General features: G+C 42.2%; 2 long non-coding RNA genes across 2 annotated transcripts; one reads left to right on the forward strand and one right to left on the reverse strand.

Moving 5' to 3' along the window:
* Window positions 1-109: 109 nt before the first annotated feature.
* Window positions 110-3,337, forward strand: LOC142059592 (uncharacterized). The gene is made up of 3 exons (XR_012661433.1): window positions 110-660; window positions 1,008-1,162; window positions 1,264-3,337. It is a non-coding gene; the product is annotated as an uncharacterized LOC142059592 (long non-coding RNA).
* LOC142059591 (uncharacterized) lies at window positions 137-7,296 on the reverse strand. Its single transcript, XR_012661432.1, has 2 exons — window positions 6,966-7,296; window positions 137-422 (listed from the first exon to the last, which is right to left on the reverse strand). It is a non-coding gene; the product is annotated as an uncharacterized LOC142059591 (long non-coding RNA).
* Window positions 7,297-7,526: the final 230 nt, after the last annotated feature.

Consider the following 7,526-nt stretch of genomic DNA (forward strand, 5'->3'; position numbering starts at 1 on the left):
TTTCTCCATTTTGTTCTTTCCTTGGTTGCTTATGTTTATGCATCAGAGGGTTTTAAGCAGTTGTTTATGTATCATCATCTGCTATCTGACAGACCACAACCTGCAGATCACATTTAGGAGGCAGTAATCCAGACAGTTATAATGGGTTTCACTGCAGGTAAGTTTAATGACTTGTTTTATACAAAAATTGAATCTACATGTAGAAACGTGAACTCAGTCCTGAAGAGACGCTGCAGCTTGGCATTTATTTTTCCTTTCTACATGACGTTGCTGTGTTCCTAGACCTATTTTGCTACACTGAATCTGTAGCAAAACATCAAAACTCAGAGCATGAAGTTCTTTGTCCACTAAATCTGCATTGCTTGCTTCATCCAGCCAGTGAAACAAGAGCACGTTCCTTGGAGGCTGACAAAATATCTCACCTAGGAATGAAGGGAGATGAATAATTTTACCACTTTTCATTTTCACTCACTTCTGAAAATTAGCTATTAGGGTTTTTCTTTATAGGTTTCTACTGAGATTGATTATTCAAATAGTGATGGTTTTGTTTATTTCAGAATAAGATCTCTTGCAGAAGTCACTGTCAGAATGTGCACACTTGAAATGTTTTGCTGCAGTGTGATTTAACTGAACTTAGAGATGCGCAAATAATTAGTAAAGGTAGGTTGTTCCTGTAACCCAGAATTTTAATTTACAAAATATTCAGAAATTTTCTCTTTATTATAAATAAATGTTTGTTATAAATGTGAACTGGTAAGAGCCACATGCTAGTAATATAGCTGTAACTAAACTGTTGTCTGTAGAACACTTAGTGATAAAGAAAAAAATCAGTAATTGTTTAAAATGCAATATTTTAGTATTTGAGTGAAAGAAGTAATCTCTACCAGTTATTCATTATCAATATATCTTTTCAAACAGTGCTGTGGTTCTGATACAAGAGTCATAGATATTATAGAAACGATGAATCTGAACTGATTCTAATCGTAATGATCTACTATTGCTGCCAGGGGAGAGAGGGCACCGGGTCGTGGGATATGTAGTTCAGCCACAGCTGACAGTATACAGGAAAGAATGAGGGCATCAGTGTTCCAGACTATGGCTTCTGAGACAGGATCAGAGAGTAACGCTCTCGGCGAGCTTACTGGTCAGCTTGTTATATCAGGTATGTCACATCCTGCTGGGTAGTGTGAATGTTACCATACCAAAATGGCAGCCCTTTAGTTATCCACCTGTGGGAATCTCTGTCTCTCTTGCATGCTTCAGCTGCTGTCAATTACTATGGCATATACACAGTGAAGTTCTGTGGCATGGAGCCTGAATTCTTGCTGAATCAGTGATGAGGACACAGGGAGTGGAAAGCAGGAGAGCAGGACTGTGTTCTCATTTCAGCCACTGACTCACCGTAACTTCAGGCAAGTCACTTAGTAGATATTTGCTTGGCTTTCTTCCTATTTAATGAGGCTGGTGGTAATCACATGGCAAAATGTGTGGACATGGTGATTTATAAATAATTATTTTCCGTGCTTGCTGGTAAAATTGCAATTTCAGGTGTAGACTTTATTTTTACTTGGTATTTTTTACCCTTTATACAGGAAATATCTATACAGGAAATATATAAATTGTAAAAATAAAGTTTCCAATATATATTGAATCCTCTGTTGTAATGGTTGTAACTACCTAGTTACCAGAAAGTCCTAGCTTGTGTCTTCAGGATGATTAAAAAGTGAATGCTCAAGTGTTTTGGCAGGACTTCTAAAACTTAAGTCAGTGGTAGGGGGAAGTTGATCTGAGCACACTACTTTTCTATTAAAGCAACTTATACCTATTTTAAAGGGCATTATCAACCACTGCACTTATCACAGGTATATTAATTTCTGTTGATGATTCTTCTGTTCAGTCAGATCAGGAATTATTTGACAGTGTTCTATCCTCCTTGTTTGTAAAAAGCTCAACAGTGCTGTGTAGAACTTGCTTACTGAACTGGTAATGGATTAGGGTCTGAACTTACAGCTTTTACACAAGGTATGTTCTCAACAGATACTTCAGCTACTTGTACAGTTATGTTCGAAGTGATAGATTTTTATGCATGAATGATTCACAGGTAAATATCACTTAGTATCTTTATGATACTGGGGCATAGCCTTCTGCATAAGAATTCCCTTTGGAAAGTAATATACACTACTGAGCGATGTATTAAAAATATCAATAGTGCAGAAATTAATAATTGAAACCTTGGCGTTTATTTCTATGTGGACTGATTGTATTTCTTGAAAGAAAATAGCCTGGACTTGAAAAGCAGTGCAATATCTTTTATGAGACATTTGATGTTAGCTTAAAATCTGCTGATTGTATGATGAATCCACGTTAAAATAAACATGGATGTTCTGGTTGAATACCCTGTATTTTTTATTACAGCAGTAATAAGCAAGTAAAACACATGTCTAGATTCCTGCTGGGTTTTGAAATTATAATGGTAGCTGCATTTTTGCTGTAATCCATTTTCCATATAAATGGCTCTGGTGCCAAAAAGTTGCTGATGAAATGATAATTGGTCTCTATGAATGGCAGCCAGTCTACTCAAACAGTAGAGAAAGCAGGAGATGCTAAGGTACTAGAAGCCAGCAAAGCTCCAAGGAGTGCGTGGTGAAAAAGCCTGCTGCTGAGAGCTCCATCCCTCTTTTGCCTCTCTGAAAAGGAAAGACACATACATGTTCTGGGCTCTACTGTTTTGGTCCCTCATCAGAGTGCAGGTTACAATTTGCCACTTAGATATCAGAAAATTAATATTGGCAGATTTGTGTAGACATGTTCCCCAAAACTGTTATGACAGTGTGAGGAGTGGAAAAGGCTAAACTGGTGTGATGTGTATGGCAGGAGGTTAACAGTCATCTTACTAGCCTTACTTTGTATGTCTGCATTACTCTTGCACACTGCTTACCTCCATGCAAAAGGCTCTGCCTTCTAAACATATAACTTAAATTACTGTTCCATATATTAATAGCAAAATGCGTGCTCTGAATTTGGATGGATTATTTTTATTAAGTTGAACAATTAAAGATGGTGCATACAGAAGATCCACGCGATAGGGAAATAATACTCTGTCTCCTAGATCCTTGAAATCACCCATAATTCTTTGTAGTGAGGAAAGCTAGCTGTTTACAGTTCTAAGGTGTAGGTTTTAATAATGAAATCATAGCTATGATGGTACTGTCTGGTTTATAACTTGGGAAATTTCAAATCATTCTGTTTACAAAGATCATATGTTGTTTACAATTCTGAACGGAAATGTACACATCTCATAAAAATAAACTCAATTCATACTGCCCTCTCATTTCTTAATTCATAGTACTTAAAATGCCATGATTTTAGTATATGTATCTCAGTACTTCTAATGACTTCAAAAAAAATACAGGTCTTGCAGTCTGTTGTCCATTAGGTATCCTGGGAAGTCTCAGTTTATTCAGTGCTTCCAGGTTATAGTTAGGTACATGGGAAATTTTCAGAGTTTCTTAGGCTCACTGACCTGACTTTTCTTCCCTGACTGCTCCCTCCCAGAGATACCGTCATGTGGAACCCAGCTCCTAACAGTGCCTTCAACTGGGTGTAGTAACTTGTTAACCACTTATGTAATGCAGGAAGGATTAAAAACTTAATAGAAGGTAAACACCCTTCCCTGCAATCTATTACCAACAATCTTCAGATACTGGCAATATGCCAGTTTGCAGGTTAGATTGCTTAGACACCTACAGGAGGACTCACACTGTTTACTTCCTCTGTGTTTCTTTCCATACAGAAAAAAATTATATAGGCTGATATGGACATTCCAACCCTGTCAGCTGAAGGAGGGGATAGGAGCAGACCATTGGGTCTGTACCTGTGGGTGCTAAGAACATCATGCCTTTAGAGTGGCATTGAATTTCCTTGTGCAGGATAGTTCATGGGACTTTGTTCTCTTAGTTAAACGTGGTCAGTGTTTGCAGGCAAAGGGCCGTTAGTTGTAACCACTTTATGGCTATTCCATCAGTGTAAGATAAATTGGTGTTTTCACTTTCTAGAGCATAAAGTAGCTAACAAAGATATGGGGGTTAGAATGACGTTTATAAGCCAAGCTCTTTCAAGTTAGTGTTACCCTTCATGAAGCTTTGGGCCTCTTCCTTAGAAAGTGCTCTAGGTGGAAGTTCTCAGCAAGGGAATTGCACTAAATGGATTCTGCGTTGACTTAACATGAGACTTGCTTCTCTATCTGCTCAAGAAGAGAGCTCAAGCAGTGTAAAACAGATCAATGTTCTATTCAGAACTATGCCTTTGGCAGACTTGGATTTAAAAAATCACTGACTGGTTCTCCTAGGCTTGACGAGATGATAAAACATCACTGGATCGCACAACAAGACAAGGCAAGCGTGTCAGCTTTACCATAAATAAAACAAGTCATCATGTGACTGTGGTCACAGACATTATGCTGCTTGCAGATTGCACAAAAGAATAGTATTCCCTTCTAGTGTGTCGCTGAATGCGTGCATCACATTTACAGATAGCAGAGCTGTTTATCACTGGTCTGACTTGTACGCCATCCTGGATGGAGTTGTACAAAAGCTGACAGGTAACAGGCCCGATGTAATCAGCTTATTCTGAACATGTACGGATACGCTTTTTGGCAGCCTCATGGTGCCTCTTGCTTACAAAGCATCTATTTTTGCTCAGAAATGTTAAGGATGACATTCAGACAGCACACACATCACTAAAGTGCAGCTCTACACCTGCAGATGTACAGCTAGCCAGCAAGCATATGGACATGGTGGAACTGGGGCAGTCTGACTGTGTCCTGAAGTGTGTGCTGTGCAGGATATGCCTACTGCAGTGTGGCATGTACGGAGCAGATAACTCGGTCGGTCTAATCAACTGCCTCAGGCTGGGGCACCAGATGGCCTGGCCAGGGTAGCCAAGGGCTCTGGGTAGGCTACATTACTGTAGCTGCTGCAATTCAGGCATACCTATGGAAGGGCTCTGGAAGTCAAGACAGAAAAGCATACTGTAGCTTCCACTAAAATCAGTAACACTAGACTTCCAACTTCCAGGGCTGTAGGAAGCCACTCGGGTTCACTTCTACCTTGTAACTGAACTTAAATTGAAAAAAACAAGCACAAAGCAGTAGCATGCGCACGGGGACTACCATGAATCTGCATTTCACTGAATCATCCATTTTTATCTGCCCAGCTAAGAAGCCCCTGTGAAGCAGTTAACTATGATTTTTCCATACCTTGTAAGATGGGAGCTCATAATGTAGAGGAATTTACTAAGTTAGAGAGATCAAATCGAAAGTCAGTCAGAGCTGAAAGCACAGTCAAAATGTCCTGACTCACAGGAAAAAAAGGTGGTACAGCAGAAAACAACTTCCACCAGACCTGCAGCTAATTTAAAAATTGCTAAGTTGTAACCCAGGCAGAAGATGAAAACAACAGATTGAACTAAAAGTTGTGGCAATGGTGATTTTTTCAATGAATGCTTTTAAAGTAAACATGATTTCAATGCATAAAATCAGGTGTTCTAGATAATACCTGAGTCTACTGATGTAAGTAGCACTTTATTAAAGCTTATGAGTACTCTTACATGTGGAGTTCCTTGTGCTTTTAAATATTTGTAACATCAGGCCTGAATTTATTATGAGTTTAATCTAAAACTCATTTGAAAACAAAGCAAAGGTCCATGCTCATTTCACACCTTTTTAATTAGGACCTAAACAAGAAAGAGTTAAAACTAATTTATGTTTAGTACTTCATTCAGTGAACAAAAGCAGCAAAAGGAAAAATACTTTTTCAATGTTCTATTAAGTTAAAAGAATCTTATGTACAACTTGTTAAAAGAATAGGTAAAACTAAACACAAACACCATGTGCCCCCAAACACACACTCAAACCCCCTCACCTGACAGACCCTGCAATAAAGAAAACGAGCAAGTCTCAACCACTAGGGGAAAAAAAGCACTTAAAAACCCCCTCTGTCCTGAGCAATCTGCTGCAATCACAATTCATCTCGGGTTATCGTTACGTGTCATAGTAAGTCTCAGGAAGGTCCAAGTGGTGTCTTTGGATTGCTGGAGGGCTGTCACAGCACATCACAGTGATGGCAATTGGCTACCTTGATGAAACGAGTTTTCAGCTTTGGCTTTGTCTCCCCTGCCCTGGTTCACGGGGTCTGGGCTGGAGCGCAGTGCTGGTGGTTGTTTACACCGGCCACTTTTCAGCCACCCTCGATTTCAAAAAAACGCTTTTCAGAAGGATTCGAAGTGTCCAAGGTACTGCTGTCTCTCAGGATAACTGAATTCACACGTTTACATATACTTAAAGACAACCCTTCATTTCACTGTTGCAGAACACCAGCACAGTTGGACACTCCGTAGTACAGGCCTGATTCTCTTCTCCAAATACTACTTCAACTCCTCACACTCCATCTAAGCTCAGCTCCGATTTTCAGTGAAATAAGGAACAGGTGATTCAGACCCTTTTCTATAAATACGTATGTGCAATGCCCCCCCCATCCATCATGAAGAATGGTTTTCTGCAGTCTCGATTTCTTTGTGGACTATGCAATCACACCACTCATGTAACATAAACAAAGACGTGTACTTTAATAGCTCCCAGCTCAGCAGGAGATGAGAGAACAAGAATCAGATATCAAACCTTTGTCCTTCAGAACGAGCACTTTGCTACCTCTGTTTTATCAGCAAATACTCTGCTTCCCCAAACCTCCTTGCTGCCAAAGGCCTTCAGCAGATAGAGTAAGCTTTCCTAGGAAAAAACAACCGTCTGGGATACTGGTACAAACTGTGATTTAACCCTTACCACCTCTCCTGCTAGTACATCTACGCTGCTGCAGAAAAGGCCTTTGGGAGCACCAGTTCCCAAAATGGGATCACAACCTCTAGCAGGGAAATCTTGCAAGCTTAGAAGCGGTCCCATAACGAAATACCTGCAAAAGCACTGCCCTCAGACTTCGCTTGCAAACGCTTTGTGCGTCCTTTGCGAATCCATCCCGAAAAGCCCACGGGCTTTCCCACCTCCGAGTCCAGGCGCTGGCGCTGTGCGTCGCCGTGCCGCGAAGGGCTCTCGCAAAACGGTTTCATTGGGGGTGTTTTAAGAAAAAACGTGAGAGGTCTTCCCGACAGAAGGGCGGCCGCGGGGTGCCCGCGGGTCCCGGGGTTAGGCGCCGGGGTGCGTGAAGGAGCCGGGCGGGACTCGCCGCACCGGCCGCCCCGCCGCGGGCCGGGCCCACCCGCGCTCTCGACCCCGACTCCGACCCCGCCGCAGGCCGGGCCCACCCACGCTCACGACCCCGCCGCGGCACCGAGAGCAGCGGGGCAAGGGGATCTCCCCTCCCCTGCCTGGCGCCGAGACCCCCGGTGCGGCGCCCCCCCCCCCCCCTTACTCAGCGGCGTGCGACGACCAACCGCCGCCCGCGCCGCCGCCCCAGCCCCGGCCCCATCCCGGCCGCCGCGCTGCGGGCGCTGGCCGCTCCCGGAGGAACCGCGCG

Source organism: Phalacrocorax aristotelis, chromosome 7 (assembly GCF_949628215.1).
Source record: "Phalacrocorax aristotelis chromosome 7, bGulAri2.1, whole genome shotgun sequence".
In the NCBI taxonomy this organism is placed as follows: Eukaryota; Metazoa; Chordata; class Aves; order Suliformes; family Phalacrocoracidae; genus Phalacrocorax; species Phalacrocorax aristotelis.